Source organism: Anser anser (assembly GCF_964211835.1).
Source record: "Anser anser genome assembly, chromosome: 2".
NCBI classification, from domain to species: domain Eukaryota; kingdom Metazoa; phylum Chordata; class Aves; order Anseriformes; family Anatidae; genus Anser; species Anser anser.
Genome location: NC_139721.1, coordinates 85,976,612 through 85,995,078, shown reverse-complemented (window position 1 = coordinate 85,995,078; position 18,467 = coordinate 85,976,612). Strand labels below are relative to the sequence as shown.

At 35.8% G+C, this 18,467-nt stretch overlaps 1 protein-coding gene across 22 annotated transcripts in view; it reads right to left on the bottom strand.

The window, feature by feature from the left end:
• CDH12 (cadherin 12) overlaps positions 1–18,467 on the bottom strand; it is a 568,098-nt gene that overhangs the window by 189,429 nt on the left and 360,202 nt on the right. For 3 of the 22 annotated variants that reach the window (XM_083824861.1, XM_083824868.1, XM_083824850.1), the window contains one exon: positions 15,661–15,781. The exons of 18 other annotated variants lie outside the window; for them this stretch is intronic. The gene's annotated coding sequence lies outside the window, so the exon portion shown is untranslated. Of the gene's footprint in view, positions 1–15,660; positions 15,782–16,085; positions 17,412–18,467 lie in introns of those variants that run through there. One more of the 22 variants, XM_083824860.1, reaches the window with a different exon arrangement.

Sequence of the window (18,467 nt, the reverse complement as noted above, 5' to 3'; positions counted from 1 at the left end):
ATTCTGTATTAACAAGTGTATCTGACAAATGTTTTAAGTTATACAGCTATGCATAACTTTGTCATTAATATTTTTTTTAAGATAAAATATGGTAGTAATTCTTAGGTGACTGATCTTTAACTTCTTTTTCTAAGCCACTGTCAACTTCTTCTCATGACTCAACCTAGCTTTTACCTGTATGATAATAAGCAGAGCTGGATCTTTCACCTTCATTAGTGCACACTGAAGATCACTGTCACTTCATTTCTTGTGTGAATTATGTGGATTACTGACTCCCATGTAAGCCTACTGTCAATTTTTATTTTTTTACACAAGACCTTCAGAACTTTGCTATATAAAATCTTGAATTGAAGTGTCAAAATCATCTTGGCATTCCTGTATTACTAAATAGAAAAGACCATTGCAACACATAGGAGTGAGAGAGTGTTTTTTTGGATAAGATGGTGATTAAAATCCTACATTTTGAGCATTACTTTTCTTGTCTGCCTTTCAAAGGCAGATTTGCTTAATGTATTCTTAGCTAACTGGGCATGCCCAGCACAGACAATAAATTAAGGTCACATTATCATAAAATGTAACTAACTAGACTTTTTTTTTATTATTATTTTCATTTTTTAAATTAGGAGTCAGCTAGCTATGCTCTTTCCATTACCAACAGGCGACACAGCCCAACAAATGGATTACATCTTTCCTCATATTGCTCATGCTGTCCTAGAATGTGATTATTTCAGTTTTATTGGCAATCTGTCATCTTTGCTAATTCTGTATCTGACAGTACAGGACAGTAGTTGAAAAATATGCATGCCTCCTTCCTTGCAGGTTGCTGATTTTCTTTTTAAACCTTTGCTAGTCTGCTCATGAATGGGGTAAAGAAAAAACTTGTCTTTTATGATACCATATTTCAGAGTGATTCTTTCATATTCTGAATGTAAGTGAAAAGGTCTCCAAAATGTTGTCAGGAAGTGCATTTTTTGTTGTTGTTGTTGTTGTTTGTTCGTTTACAAATTTAAGATACAATTCCTTTGGAAGCAAGGAATGTTACAATTGCTGAGTAAGAGGTATTGTTTGGTTTACTAACCACCAGTTTAGGCTCTGTAATCCATAGCTTTTTCAGTGCGTATGCAAAAATTTTTCACAGCTTATTCAATTTCCTTATACATCTGAGGTTGATATAAATTAGTCAAATTTTTTTTTTTTTCCTAATTCAAATAATCCTTATGTACTTCTGTGATAACGTTTTTCTGCAGCAACAGACAGAAGTCTGCTATCTTTGTACAAAACAATCTGTGGTAACAGCAATGTATGGGGTATGAATATAAAGTCCCAGTCTTTGACTATATTCTGCAGTGTCTTATGTCAGTTGCTTCTGGACTGCACTGTGCTGAACAACAGGTCTGTAATCAAGCTCCTGTCCTTGCTCCAAGAGCACCTAAAATGTTATTAAGAGTGGTCTCTAGGATTTATGCAAAATCTCACATCTTCCCTTCCCTTCCCTTCCCTTCCCTTCCCTTCCCTTCCCTTCCCTTCCCTTCCCTTCCCTTCCCTTCCCTTCCCTTCCCTTCCCTTCCCTTCCCTTCCCTTCCCTTCCCTATCAAAAAGTGTATATATAGTATTTGCTCATTATTCAAAATTCTTAATTCTTAAATAAGAGAAATATAATTTCTCTTTTCAGCCTCTTCTTCAGGGAAAGAAGAACCCTCAGTTACATGAATTGTGGGGAGGGTTGGAGTCTTGCTTTTATCTTTGAACTCTTAAGAATTTTGTGTCCCCTAAAATGTAGTAAAAACAGTCTCTTGACAAATCCAGGTGTTTTGCCAAGACACTATTACAAGCTGTCAGTCTTTCTCCAGTTTATTAACTTATACATGTAGTTCAGATTTTTTATTAACATGGGAAAAACTGCCACTATATATGATGAAATTTTCTTCTTACTCCCTTGTCACCTGCTTCGTGACTATTTAACTATTTCTGATGTGGATGTCCCTAATCTGAAATTAGTAAGTGTCCTCTTTAGTTGTAATATTGATCTGGTGCTGCTCAACAGAAATTTTTCTTTTTTCAAATTGTTCCCCTTTTTCAACCTCTGAACAACACTTTCTCTCACAAAGCAGTAGTCTTTACAGTTTTTACAGTGCTTCCATCTTTTTTTCCAGATAGGCTTTTATTTACTCATGTCTGTAGACTTAACACTAGTTTTTATATTTCCAATTTTGAACTGCGCATGCACTTCTTCAGGCATTTGGTCTGGGGTTGTTGTTGGCGTTCTGAATTCAGCTGCTGGTTTCGTAGCCAGCATCTTCATCTTCTGAGAAATATATAACAAATCTCATGGCTAGGTGTGTATAACATGATTATGCACAAAATAGATACCCTGTTGTCTCTAAAATTTAAATCTAATGCATGTTAGTCAAATGAAGACTAAATAAAGACTCAATGTCATTTGAGGCCAAATTTCTATATGTGAGATTTCTATACTCAGAATGTAAAAGCAACTCGCTGATCAGTGTTCTGCATTCCCCACAACAGGAAGGAAGTACCTCTGCTACTCCATTCTGTTTGTTCATTAGCCCAAATAGCAATCTTGAGGTTTTATTTTGGTGCAGAGTGTTTCCAATGTGAGCAAGCATGGTACCATCACAAAAATAACACCATTGTGACCTGGAGCAAGGAACAAGAGGTAGGAAATTTTGAAATCCAAGCTGGTCACTCTGGTCATATATTTAATAAGTCTAGGTACTGTCTCAAAGTGTCTTGCTTATTCTTTTGTATCTCTTCCATATATTTATTGATACATTTTAATTGGCTACAGTCCTCAGTCCCCTCAGCCTTGTAGTCATTTATCTCAGGATGGAACTAAACATGACATTTTTCAGGTTATTCAGTAGATGTAGTACATCAGACTGATGCATGGACACTAAAAGCAACTTCAGTTGAGATTGCTTTTCTACCTCAGAAGGCTGTAGCAAGATAGCCTAGGCTAATGCTACCTTTAGTATACTATGACGCAGAAGTTACACAAATTCAAATAATTTATTGTTAGTAGATTATAATTTTCATTCTGCTTTAAATTTCTAGTGAAGACTACTAGTCTCAAGACAGGTAGAGATGGAAGAGAACACAGATTTCCACATGGCTCCTTTTTTATCTCATGTCCCTGTGGTAAGAATTTACATTGTGTTTTTTGAGCAGTATCATAAGACAGCATCTCTCTAAATCCGTTTTTTCAGTTTTGCACACAGTGCTATACATATTGAAAAGTGACCTAGCTTCTTATTAGTCTGTAAAGTTACAGATCATAAATCAGATTATTTATAACCAGCTAGACTACACTTGAAAATGTTTATGAGTGTACATTAGTACAAAGGTAACATTGAAAAAAAAAATTAAAAAAAAAAGAAGGAGCTCTGGATTTAACTATACGTAGATAAAATAAGGACATTCAAATTTCAATTGAAGGTGTAAGATTTACTTGATGTACGCTACTTAACTATGCAGTCCCTGGCTGGATTATTCTTTCAGACATTTTTTTCATGTCTTGTGATGTTTCCCCATCATTGATATTAGATTCCTGTGCAAAATTCTACGCAGACCTTCATATGGCTAAGGAAGCCACACTGCCTCTTATGCTAATACTCAAGAACATATTTCCTGATCTTTTACTTGACCAGTAGACTAACATCGTAAGACCAAAACTAAGTTGCCCAGTTCCTCACATGATGTAGCTAGAGCATACTAGAGATGACTTATGTACTTACATGACTGAATGCAAAAAAAAAGGCACAATATGAAATGATGTAATTACACACATGGGATGCCATCACAGAACTGAATGTGAAACTTCCACGTCAGACATACTTTTAGTCATGTGAGAGGCAAGATGATGAAAGAAGACATAGTAGAAAAGGCCATAAGGAGCAGACTAATTGTGACTGCTCTTTCTGGTGGTATACAGCTCACTCATAAAAACAACAGATAACTGTCTAGCTAGTCTGAAAAACTAAAGTCAACCATCATTCATTCTTCCCTGAGCCACGGATCTCTGTACCTGACACATATTTCTGTATCAATATTGTCATTACTGATAAGAAAAGTGCTCATAACTAGTGAAGTTCTTTCATCAGAAAATGCTGCCTTGGTGGAACACCTACTCTTCAATGTATCCTGAAAGAACTTTCTGAGAAAGAGATAAAACTTCAGTAATGCACAGAAAAAGACTCAACAAACAAAACAATTCAGACAGCACTAACCAATGGAGAAATGTGGAAATCACTATTAAGAATTCAAATTTATCACCTTAGCATCACTAAAAATTGGTTTAAACTCATGAGGCTGCCTACACACCTTCAAATAATATATAATATTACAATAGTCCCTCCCTGAAAAAGTTAAGCACAAAAACATTTTGATAGTTTTCTTATTTTTTCCGCTCTATGTTTTTTCTCCTTTATAACAGATTTTCTTTGTACATCACTATCAAACAAATCTTCATCTCTTCTATAATTATGCTTCATAACTATTTTTAACTTGGCTTTTCCATAGTATCTAACTCTTTTGATGAATTATACTGTGTACATTGGAGTAGTCCAGCAATATTATCTAAAGCTAATTAATTACCAATGCTCATTTTACAAAGTTTCAGTAAACTAGCATTTATTTTTTCTGTAACAGAATGTACCATTCAAATAATTTACCTCCTCTCAGTACCAAGCTTTGTTGGTGCAACAGCCTTTGCTTTTAACCAAATGTTTTTGTGTCTTTTTCTATTGTTTTATTACAAAACAAACAAACAAACAAAACCTCTCAGTTTTCAGTAAACATCTGAAATTTAAATGACATTAAAAACAAAACAAAACAAAAAAACAGAAAATGGATTAGATTTGTGCTTTTGTATTATACAACTATTTGGCTGTATGAATGTTGTAACAGTCTTACTTGAAAGCCTGATGGAGTATTTGGAGCTGAAAATAGAGCTATAAGTCATTCAAAATTTAATTTCCCCTAGATTTGCAGTGAAACCTCAGCTTTGAGCTATGGCATCTACGTCAGAACAAACTGGCCCTTCTTAATGTAACTGTGCTTCAGACACATGCTTCCTTCACTGAAAAAGGTACAAGGGATATTTGGATCTCTGGTACAGGCTTGCAATGATTAATTAATAAACTGAAAGTGACAGAGTGCTTTGAAGAATGCAGGTATGACAAACAGGTATCAACCAACATGCTACACCTCTGGTTCAGCCAAGTGCTCATGTCCCAGGCCCAGCCTCAAGCAGGTGAGCAGCTCCATGGATGTGCGCCAGCCTTTCGCAGCAGGCTGGCACAGTGGGGCGCAGCGGGGCAACAGAGTGCTGCTCCAAAAGCACAGGCTTGCCACGGCTTTGTTCCCATTAGGGACAAGCCAAGACCTGTGTGGTGGTGGCAGCCGCAGATGATCAGGGCACAGTGGGCCTGGAGAGCGGGATGGAGGGCTGACATCAGTCACCCTGAGGCTTGCGGGCCCAGAGTCCTTTCCCTATGAACATCCTGCCAGGCAGAAGGGCTGCTCTCTCTCACCACTCTTCCCTGTCTAAATCTCTGTTTGTTTGTTTTTTTGCTGTACCTGTAAAAGGCAGCTTTAGAAATGCACAGGTAGACAGATGAATCCATCACATGCACAGCCAAGAGATCCGATGCTCTGCACATAGTTGCTCACGTATTAAAATCTACAAAAACTATGAAATTTCTCTGCCTAGGCACTAAGGTAGCTGCAGTTAAAGCAAAGAAACAAAAGTTTAATGTGGCAATATTCAATTCTGTAGCACTGAAAACAAGGTTTCTGTATTTTAGATAAAAAAAACTAGTAAAGGTGAAGCAAATTAAGCCCCAGCATACATATAAAGGAGTGAGGACCTGGGGATCATGTTGAAAAAAAAAGGGGGGGGGGGGAGGGGGGACAAACAAACAAACAAAAAAAAACGGAGAGAGCAAATAGGGAGCAAAAGAAGGGAGGGAAGGAAAATCCCCCTCCTGGAGCACCAGACTGTGAAGCTCCCAGCAGAACAGGAAAGGCCATTCTGCCTCATGCCTGGGGAGAGCGTGCCCACAAGGAAGACAGGACCCCGAGTTTCCAGTGCCCTGACTACAGGCCTGGTTTTGGAGCCAGTGCCGTGACAACACAGGGCTTGTGCTGACTCCAGGCCAAGGGGTGGAAGTCCAATAAAATCACTTCAAGCAAATGCCTACTATCAGCCTCAAATGAGGCCTGCAGCGAGACTTTGAGAGAGCTTCGTGCATTCCTAGTCCTTCAAAAAAAAAAAAAAATATCTTCACCAAAATGACTAGATTTCCACTGGTTCCACCACAATACCATTCTGGAATTGAACATCCTGCTTTACTTTTCAAATGCCTGGTCTCCATTCCTGTCTGATATATGTGAGACCATAACTCACCATACTGCTGGTGGAGTCCTGGCTTGTCATACAGTTTAGGTTAGCCCATAAAGAATTATTAAAAATGTCCTTCAAGCATCACAGTACTTCAAATTAGTCAGAAAATCTATCAAATCAAAACAACCCCAACAAAATAAAAAAGCTACAGTAGAAGTTATTGCACTTTCTCAGGAACGAATACAATCCAACAGTTAGTAAGAACTAAAAAACATTTTCTTCTTCTCTCTCTCTTTCTGAAAGTAGGGAAAACACTCAAGAAAATTCCTATGTAGGTAGAAATTTTCAGACGTGCACCAGTTGCTCCTTTTTACTGATCACCCTTCTAAGGAGGTGAAATCAGTGCAAGAATTCAGCCATCTGAACCATAGAGTCAATTACAAACCTAATTTCAAGTTGAGCAATGACCCATAATGTTATTGTGAAGGTTTTGTGATAACTACTCTTTCCTTAATTCATGTTCCTCATATCATAATATAGCTTTGAACTTTCAAACTTTGTATAACATTCTGGTATACAGAAGTTGTCTTGTCCACCTTTTTCATATGAGATACTAAAGAATAAAAAGATCAACTATGTAACTTGTAGATGTTTAAGTATCTAAGTGTAGGCAGTCCAAATTATATCTCTTACGGAAAACTGGGTATTAAAAATGACATCCTCACAATGAAGTCCCTTTTAGACTGATGAAAAGAAAGATATCTTGGCTCCTACACCATATGCCAATCACAAGCTAAGTTATCCTGTTCATTGTTATTTTTGTGGTATTTCTTTTTAATAAAAAGTGCGAAAGGAGTAATGTCCAAAGAAGAATAACCCTATCATTTAAAAAGCTCTATGAAGTAGCAGGAAATTCAGCTGCTAATGAACACCTATAACCTTAACTGTATCTATGAAAAAAATTGCTTTGCCTGACTAAATATTACTTTGAGAAAAAATGCAAACTAACAGTAAAAAAAGATGACATCTTCAAAAATATTGCAACCAAAAGATATAATTCCACAAATGGAGTTTATATGAACATATTTTTTGTACTACCTATAGGAAGACTGAAGCTTATCTGCTTTTGTGTGAGCAGAAGGGGTTGATGAATCTGATTGCAGAATGGCAATTTAAGCATTAGTATAAGATTAGGAAGTGATATAACTTTCAGTGACTCTAAAACAATATACACTATACAGTCCATAAAAACAAACAAACAAACAAACAAAAACTCTAAACCCCTCTCTCCTGTCTTCCTAAGGGTCTCATTTAAAAGTATAACAAATTATTAAGCCTGTCACATGTCTTTAAATCTATCTAAATAATCCACCTCCATTTTAACACAACCAACCATAAATGTTACATTCTTGAATTTTTCGTTTTCAATGGCGTCAGCTTCAACAATTGCCACCCCTCAGTTGTTTTCTCTTACTGTTCTCCTCTTTATACCCTTCAGATGACAGAAAAATAGCATTACTATGGATGCATAGGAACGACTACAAAACATTCTGCAACTCATCTTGTTAGCAGCATGTTCTTCTTGTACCTGCACAAATGCTTAGATGAGCCAGCACTGAACAACAATGCAACAGTCCTGTTCTATCTCAAAAAATCAATTTACAATCTCCCACATGAACCTCTCTTATTCTGCTTTTGTTTGTCCTTGTTTTCTCCTTATTAAAGGAAAATTGCAAAAGCCACATTTTTGTCACTGATTTTTTTTGGTCAATTAATGAAGCATGCATATTTGTTTTATTTGTTTTCAGAGATAAGGTTAAGGGATGTAATTTTAATAAATTATATGAGTAATTGGATGTGAATCATATTTCTTCAGAACCTACAGCACATTCAGTTTTGCCTGACTTAAATTCCTAATAGAAGACAGGTTTCTATGTATGTATATAGTCAATTTTTCATGAACAGAATTAGAATACAAGAAAGAGACTATATAATAGAAAGGAAAAAACGTTATCCTCCAAAAACATGGAGAGTAGTATTTATTTTCATATCCTTTTTTTTTTTTTTTCCAAACAAGGTAGCAGAGAAAGGACTTATCTGTGTCTTAATAGTTTAACTTAGCTTTAACTCTCATCTGCCTTCTAATTCACAGGCAAAGCTAGCTCCACCATAGACTTTCTGTAAGCATAAATGGAAATCTGCAGAAGCTGGCTACAGGCAGCCTTCCGAAATACACTAGCACAGACTGGGAACTAGCTAAAACCATCCCTAAAGTAGGAAGTGTAGGAAGATGCTGACATCCCATCAGCCCAGCACATACGTTTAATCAGAAGAAATGCTCCTGAGATGTCCCCAGGGCAGGAGGAGCCATGTCCCATGCCTGGGGGTTCTGCAGCACAGACAATCCCTTACTCACAAAGCAAATTGAACTATCTCAAGTCTCTTCTTTGTCTTAAATAATTCATCTTCTTTTTAATTCTTAGGCTTTAATTACTTTGTCAGTCTTTTTCCTCTGCCTCAAAAACCAGTGACTAGCTGAGCTTGTATTCATACAACAATACCCTGTCACTTCTTGTTCTCTGTCTCATTCTAGCTCCTGGTAAACTTGAACTACTTTAAAGATCTGTGCTGTAACCCACAACCATGACACATGTGCAGTGAATACATACTACAAAAAATGCAATTTTAATTGGTGCTCATCTGAGCACTTTCCATGACACTGAAATATTTAAGGAGCTCCACTTCTCTTATGTTTGTGCATATGGAGTTGTCTTCTAATACACTTCTAGGAGTAACTGGCTAAAAGTTTATTTATTCATTTTAGTTAGCAAGAAAAATATTTTCTATTAGGTGTGTGTTTAAATAAAAATTACCCAAATGCAAAGGAATTTTTATATTGGACTTTTTCATCAATCTGTACTGTTGTGTGTAATTTTCATAGTGTGATACCATGTTAACATTTGTCATGCTTTACTACATAAGTTTGATTTTTTAAAAATAAGCACCTGTTTATGCCACACATCTGTTCTGCTTGTACTTTCACAGACATTAAGCAAAAAAAAAATAGTCTTTTCTTATTTAAGGCTATTTCATACACGAATTCATTTTTTGTCTTTTCATTGGCAGAAAACATTTTAAACTGCTGTAGAAAAGTAACTGCTATTCCTTTTTGGCTCATGTACTATCAAGGCAATTACTGACTATGCTTCAAGTCCATAATCTTCACCTGTTACCATACAAAGGTGTTAACTTCATTTTTTTTAAGTGATCAAGGTAGACATTGACCTCCTCCAGTGACCATAAAGTATGACACAGAACAAAACTATGTTTTAAAGGCTCTGTTTTTATGCAAACACAATGTTATTACTTCTGTTCATTCATTGGAGTTTGTCCCCTTTGTATAGTAATACAAGGCAAACAAAATAACTCTGTTCTTAAGCTTAATTCTATTGAAGAACTCAAGATCTCAAACCTTTCAAAAACTGTCTGGATGACTTGGTGAAGCTGTATAACAAATTAGATCTTTTCAACTTACAAGCTAGGCTAAGTTAAAGGAAGCAGGGAAGTGAAGAGGTATCACTTTATGATACATATTTTCTCATCAGAGACTCATGAAAGGCCTCATTCCCTCATTGTCAAGTTCAGAGTTATGTTTCCAGGGTATGGTAATTGCCAAACAGTAAAGCCTACCTGAAGGCACCACTAAAGGAAACGAGACCTTGACTATACCTGCCCAACCTGAACTAATTATGGGACTGTGCTATGTGCTACAAAAACAAACCAAGTGCTGATAATTGTAATGGAAGGGCTTACCCCAAAGCTCTGGTCTACACTACTGTGCCCTGCTCTCTGCCCTGCTCTAATGATTAGGTAGACACAGAAGAGAAACAGAGAAGCACAGACGAATTCTTACCAACTTAGCGCTGAGTTAACACACGGGCAATAGGAAATCAGAAGGTGATAATAACACAGGTAATAAAAGCCAGATGCCTTTTATAGAGAAAGTAAAAGAAACTGGCCTGGCGTGATGTGACCAAAGCAGCCATTGGTGACTTACACCAACCGGGTTGGAAAGCAATAAACAGTGAAAACAACAATCCCTCATGGACAACATCTATGCACAGAGATCCCATTTTACTTAATAAATTCATTTTACATTATATGCCACTGAGTGGTTTAGTTCTGTCCTTGCAAGAACCTCACCCATGACAGCTAATCTAAAATATCCAGTTCTTTAATTCCCCATCATGGTTCGGTTTTCCACTGGGATACTAGGCTTAGGCAGTCAGTAGCTTACCTAGAGTCTCTCCACCTTATGCTTAGGAGAACAGAGAGGCATATAGTCATTTTTTGCAGCCTTCCACCAAGGAGTGTCTAACCCAGAACAAATCCCAAGCTTTCTAAGCTTTCCACTGTACCTACTGCAGCCATTCAGGTACTAGCATCACCAAAAATCTGCTACTGGTGTGTTTCATTACTTATGAATCAATCCTTACTTACCAGCTTTTACAATTCAGACAGTCCAGGCCAGCCTCTCCCAGTGGTCCTCTTTGTAAAGACCCCAGACCTGGAGAACAAACTCCCTCAAGGCACCAGCCTTTGTACTGTGCACCTCCTTCCCTATCCCAGTGTAGCTCAGGCTGTTAGGAATGCTAATTAAGCTCCTACTGTCTGATAACATATGCATGGCACTATTTTTACAGTATTATACAAATATTTAAAATGTTTTGACAGACTGTGTTCTGAGAACACTTAACTGAATATCAAATGACTAAATCACAGGAGTTCTTTTGATGACAGTACAGCTGATATGCTGTAGCACAGGCACATGCTCAGATACAGTAAATGGATATTTATAGTTTGCAAAATTGTGAAAATGACATTAAGCAATTCAATATAAACCAATGTTTCAATGTTCTGGGAGGTTGAAACTTCACAGCATTCTTGATTTTGGTGTTTTCCCTACTTCTCAAATGCCTTCTTATGCCTCAAAACACAGGCTTATAAATCTGAATTTGTACGTAGATACAGTAAAAAGCCAATAGCAGCTAAAAAATACTACCTGCCTCCCAGCTTACAAGAAAGAGGATATACTGTTTTATCTATTTACCACTGTAAGGTACAAGAAAAGTTACGTTATTAACCTTTTTCCCCTTTGGTCTTTCTCTAAATTATTGAAACACTTAACATAATGTTTTGTTGCTGTTGCAGAAAACAAACCAAACTGAACCTGAACATTTAGCTTTAGAGGTCTCTTCTCCCATCCATGTATGCACATACCCTCTATTAGCATTAATGAGAATTATCCATGCATATGGATGAGAGATCAGACCCCTTAATTTGTTTAGATGAGACCAATTTTAATCAGTGTGAGCTAATGCATAATTTTGTAACATGCTTGTGTGGCTGGTGAGTGAACATGTTTGAGGTTTTCATTTTACATTCCAGAAGCTCCTGTGTAGGCTAAGAATTTTGAAACAGAAAAACATCAAAATATTAGTCAAGAATATTATTCTCATGGTTCTTGTTCCCTGACATAAAGAAGGGGAGCCAAAGTGACATTGAATGACCTTGTAAAAGCAAACCAGGGCAGAGAGCGAGTGTAAAATGCCAGAAGCATGATTTCACATTGAATCCCTATCATTAAAAAATAAAAAATAAAAACTCCTACAGCCATCACTGGGTTCTGTTATAATAAAAGACATTACTCTTGTCTATTAAACACAGGTCAGTAAACTTCTATTTCTAGTGAAGCTTCAAAATTTGCATTACCTCCTAACCTCACAGCAACCTTATACTAAACTTGGTAAACATGTTTATTCAAACAGAACAAGCATCAAGAAAAAATATTTAAATGCATTACACAAATAACACCAAAACACATCACACAAGGTGAGATCAAAGACCTGCTCAGGGAGAATCTTACGATACTCTGACCTCTGTTCTAAAATCAGCTTCAATCTGAAAAAAACAACTCCATTTTTCATGTCAGATGCACTATCTTACCACTCTTTCATTTTTTACTGGTAATCATGTTTTCTAACTCACTTCCATCGATCCTGTTCAATAGAGATCAGACTTTTTGGTGGGATGTGTAACTATGAAGGCATATCCTGTTTCTGTAGATAAAAAGAATGTGTAGATAAGAAGAAAGACAGATACAGAAATATTTTTGGAAGGAGTATTCACACGATCTCCTCAAATTGAAGGCGTATTTCTGTGGGTAAAGGACAATAATTTGCACCTGTAAAAATGTATCCATGAAAGAGACCAACAGTATAGACCCATTTTGAAGATGATGATCTACAGACATGATTAGGCCTTTCTCTTAATCTTCCCTTTGACATTTCACATTACTGGATGTTCAAATGAGCTCTTTGACAAATGTCATTTGTAGTTTTAAAAATAGTTTTTAAGCATTCGCTTGTGCCTTCCAAGGTTCTGGATGAAGCCAAGAGTAACTTGTGCAGATCACCTTAACTAAAGGACAGTGTATCACATCCCACAATTAGCCAGTCTGAAAAGTACACAGAAGATTTAAAAGTGTATAAGAAGTTAAATAATTCTAAAAATATCTTTGTGTTAGGGTTTTTCTCTCTAGCTCCCAAAAGGAACTAAGAGCTTTTGCTACTGAATGCTGTACAAGGCCAGCAGGAACAACCCAGTAACTGACAGAGCCACACAATGCTTCAGTTTCAAGAGGTGGTATTTTTAGCACATCAAGTGACGGAAAAGTGAGCAATCCACCTGGAAAGGTGAATTATTCCACCCCACTATGTTGCAGCACTCACAGTATCTCAGCAGGAAAGGGTAGAGTGCAAAATGTAGTAAGCACACGGGTAGGCATACACACTATGCTTTGTATGTATAAAATTCCCTGTACTTGAAGATTTGAAATTTAAGATGCAGGCTTAGGAGAATTTAAGAAAGGAATCATGAGCATGTGGCAAAAGGCATGTTATAAATGAGTTTATAAATGAGTTATCACATGAGTTTTAAAGAAGGGTACATTTTCTTATATACACACCTTAAAAAAAGAAAAAAAAAAGTCCTTTTCTGAACAACTTGGTTTCAGTTGTGCTCTGTTGCTTCAAACAAAGTATTTTTCATTTTTATACCTTTGGAAAGTTAAAAAGGTCTTCAGCTGATTAGTACATATTTTTTTTCTAAATCTTTAAGAACCTGTACAGAGTGCATTCACTTTTGTGTGAAATTTTAAAAATGTATTTTTACAAAAATATACAAAGTTAATAACCCATGGAATTTTACTTAGAGCTTAGTTTTCATCTGTTTTATTCACACTACTCTAAATTATTTAGGGCTGGGCCCATTGCTCTGTATCTTAGTTTAACCATAATTGCAAAGAACTTATTAAGATAATAAAGGTAGTACAGTTCCCCAATGAAAATAAGAAAGAAAAAAAAATCAGCTCGAAAGGTTTAAAAAAATTATTTTGCTTACAATCAAAGTGTATAGATGTATCTTATAATTAATAAGCAATCCACTGAGCAAAAACACCAAAAAAAAATCATAAGCATTGCCGCCTCTCCACAGAGATATCACAAACAGGGCAAAACTAGTGATTATATTTTTGTAAGTTCTGAGAAGAGTCTTACTCCTTTCCCATCAATTTCTATAAATGCCTTAATCACCAGGCTTAGGTAGATCAATTAAATATTCTCACTCATGGAAAGAATTGATTGAACAGATCTCATACTTGATGCAAAGGAAATACGTCGCACAGAACCAATTTTTCCTTCCTTCCTTCCTTTCTTCCTTCCTTCCTTCCATCTAACCATCAGCATTTGAAAAAATTTGTATGTATTTGTAAACTAAGTTAAATTTTATACGTATTTGTGAGCTAAAATTAAGGACTTCAAGTTCTAGAAGCTGGGAACACTTCTATAAAATCATTTTTGTGAAGTTTAAAGGAGGGAATGAGGGCCTAGGAAGAACTTTGCCACAGAACTGCTGTCAACTGGCAGAGAACTGTAAGAGCACCAAACAGGGCTAATGGGGAAAAAAAAAAGAAAAGAGAGGTTGCATCCTTCTGAATCCTGGATTTTTCTTCACTCTCTCCAGAAACCTCTTACTGATTAGCTAATATCCCAAAACAAAAGTGAAAAAATATGAATGCACATATAGTGAAAATCATAGCAGCTCACACAGTCTAGAAATACAATTCCATAAATGTATTTACAATGGTCTTAAGCAAATTGAGTTAAATTCAGTTAGATTGATAAAAAATAACTGTCTAAATTCTTAGCCAAAATTCGTGTTGATGTTCTGCATAGTCATTGCCTTTTCAAGCTGCTCCTTTCTACAGCAAACATTGTAAGATATCAAAAATTAATTTTATGGCTTTGACTATTTTTGTCTTGAATTTTACAACTATTTCACATGGGTTAATTTTATTATAAATTTTGTGAAGAAAAAGACTAAAACACCAAAGGAAAACAAAACAAAACAAAACAAAACACTGATGAAAAGAAGTATTTAGTGCTCACAATTGTAAACCCACTTCAGAGAAAGGTGCAGCTGCTCACCACCCACTAGATTCATGCTGTGATGGCACAAGACAGAAATCTGTTGAAACCCTTTCTTTCTCTTTCAACAGAGAACCTGTTTTTTTTTTTGAGAGCTGCTCCAATTCAAAACAGTGAACTGAAAAACTAGCCAATTCCATGCCCGCCTGTGACTTCTTACTAGCAAATCACTTTGTGTGTCTTTAAATTAAGCATGTCAGTAGTCTTACTGTACTCAATACCACTAGTCACATGCTTAAATTGGTTTGGAAACTTTTTTAGATAAGAAGTTTTGAGTATTACAACTCCTCTTGTATTTCTTCACCTGTGAATTACTTAACATTCTCATGCCATACATACAACAGCATAAATATTAGTTTATGAACAATTATATAGCTATGAATCATGATAACTGAAAACCCTAATTTTTATATGAAAGAATCAGAACCAATTTCATTTAAGGCAATTATGGATAAAATATGGAAATAAAGTTATTTCTGATGCTAGAAACTTTCTAAATTGGCATCTGAACACAGCTTCATTTGTGGGATCTACGAGTTCTCAATTCTCATGTATTACTACTTCCAAAACTATATACCACTAACTCTTCTGAATTGCATTTGCTATTCAAGCATAGTTTCACACACACAAGCACACCACACAAATACAAAGCTCTGTTGATACTAACTGAAAATTTTCAGAATCTTCCATCAGAATATAATAAGGATAGATGGTGAACTAAAACTTAAATGCTACCTATAGCTTTCATACCTCTGACAGAACCTGCTGCTTCCCAGGTAACTGCTTTCCATGGCTCTCACTTAATTGTGCATGAATGCATAGAATTAATTTCTGGGGTTCTGTTATTTCCAGTGGCTTCAGTTCCTGTGGCCTAGAAGATGGATGGATATCATAAGAGTTCTTCTACCTACTTTCACCAAAGTTTTGAAAAAAAAAAAAAGGAATCTCAAATCTACCAAAAAAATTGACTAGAGCAAGTTTTAAACTCTATCATCTATAGCTTTCACCATGATAGTTCAATGTCTTTTAAAGCCTGAAATGCAAATGAAATACAAGATGAAACTCAAGAGGAAACACTTCTGGTAACCAGAAATCAAAGAACTGTTTTTTGTTGTTTTGTTGTTGTTGACAATGTTTCTTTAATGATAGAATAACTTCAATCAATATTTATCTACCTGATTGTATTTTGTCCCTTGACGTAAGTTCTTGTTTGAACACAATAGCTTGGACAAATCAAAATTTTCGAATTCTATTATAGATTTGACCATCTCCAGGCAATCTGTAGATATTCAAATGTGCACAAAACTAATTATAATAGCAGCAATCTTTTTATTGGTTAGTTGTGTTGATTTATTGCTACTTTGCTAGGTGTCATTCAGGTCCACATGTAGACAAAAAACAACAACAACAAAACTAAATCCAAATTCAAGAATCAGAAAAATCAAACAGAAAACTCTGAGACATTTGGCTAGCTAGCCTGAAAATGTGTCCTCTATTCAGGGTTGGTTTCAGAGACCCTGCTTGGACTCCAAATGTTCAACATTATCTTCAGAAAGAGGAAGCAGTGCAGTCCATACTTTTCACAGCAGTACTTCCTCTCTTCACATTTCTCTTAGCTATCTAGCCTTTCCCATTTTGTGACACCTCTAACAAAAACTCTCTGTTAAACTCTGAAAAACTGATAGGTCCTGAATTATCAATCCAAAAGGCAGCTGGAAGGAATGATATGGCATTTCTCACATAGGGAAAACTTATTTTTTTCTTTCTCTTTTTCAGATGAAGTATTCCAAAACTACATGGGCAACTGGAATGGTTTTAAATTCAGAAGGAGAAAGTCCTAATTTGTTCTCTTAACTTTTGCTTATGAAATCCTACAGTTCTCTGAACAAATTTTTGGATATGGGTCTGATCCTGCTCATGCTCCATTGAGATCATGTGGGAAGCTGATGAAGCATAAGGCATTAAGCAGGCTTAGCATAAAGCTTAGCTGGTGAATAAAATAAAAAGAATGAGTTTTGGTATTCTTTGTGTATTCCTTTAAGATGGAAGATATGGGAATACAGCATATGACTTGAGTCAAGTCGAAGAGGCATTGAGGGTGATTTCATAGAACTTTTCTGCTTGTCTTTCCAACTCTGAACTCAACTGTCACCACTTTCATAGGATAAGCTTCAGCTTTTGGTATTCTCTTTTTTGGTAGTGGTATTGCAAATGTTATTACAATGTAAGTAGTGATTTTAATTATCAGATTAAGAGATTCAGGCTTCCCCTGAAAATATCGTCATACTGTACTTAAAATACAGCTTTCCAAGGTATACAAAGATCACTTCAGCTCCATTGCTATTGTCTGAAATAGGCAGCAACTGAAACAGTTGTTTCATACAGTCTTTTATTTTATATTCCTTAAGGATGGGTGATCCAAGGTGATGACAATGTTTGACTTGAATTTTGAAAGTTAGAATACACTAAGGCAATTCACATCAACTTAATGCTAGTAACATCAAAACCAGCATATTATCCTACATTTCCCATTGTTTTTACTTTCAACTATGTACGTCTCACAGAATTCTGCTCTTGTGGTTAAGTGGGAATCATTTTCTGGCTATTTGCAAGACAGAGTTTGTGCAGTGTGCATAGAAGTGACATACACAGTTGTTTTATTAAGAACCTTAGTCATCTCTTTCTTTCTCAATGTAGTCAGAAGAAAGAAAATTATCACTGACAAGAAATACCAGGATGACAGAGAGCTTCTGTTGCATCAAAATAAGGGAACATTATGGAATTTCAAGTTTAGCATGTATAAAATGCAGGGAAAAAAAAAAAAAAGACTTAAAGGTGGGTAGCATAAAGGAGTATGGGCATAAATCGGCATGGATTTGTAACTTAATTACTTCAATTTAATTAATTATTCTGATGACTGCTTAATTCATTTACAGAATTTCATATAAAATTAATGGAGGAATAATACTAGATTATTTTCTGGTTTCATTCATACAGAATTTGTTTATTTTTTATTATGAAAAGGGGAGCCATGAGCTATAATTACTATATTCTCCCTCTTCAATGGTATATTTGCATTTACTCCCACACTGTATTGTTAAAGTGTTTAATAACTGAGGTATGCTTCAGTTCTTCCTACTTGCTGCATTAGTTATTAGAAAACCTGAGTTAGAAGTACTGCCTAAGGGCTTAATCCATCTCACAGGGAAGTCGATAAGAAAACTCTGTTCACATCACTGGGACTTGAATTAGTCCTAAACACACAGCACAGAATCCAGCTGGTAGTATAGTTCTCATGTTCAGTTTATAATTCAAACAGAATTCTTACGAATATGGGACAAGTTAGCAACTGCAATAGGAATAATCTAAGAATATTCTAATTTATTTTGAAGTGAAAGTTACTCAAAGCAAGAAGAAGGAGAAGCTAGAAACTAAAGAGATACTATGAATAATGAGGAGTTTTATTAGTAACTACTGAGAGGAAGTTATGTCCAGATATTTAATATATATATATATATATATAACATTTGATTACAGTAAGTTATTTCTTTAAATGA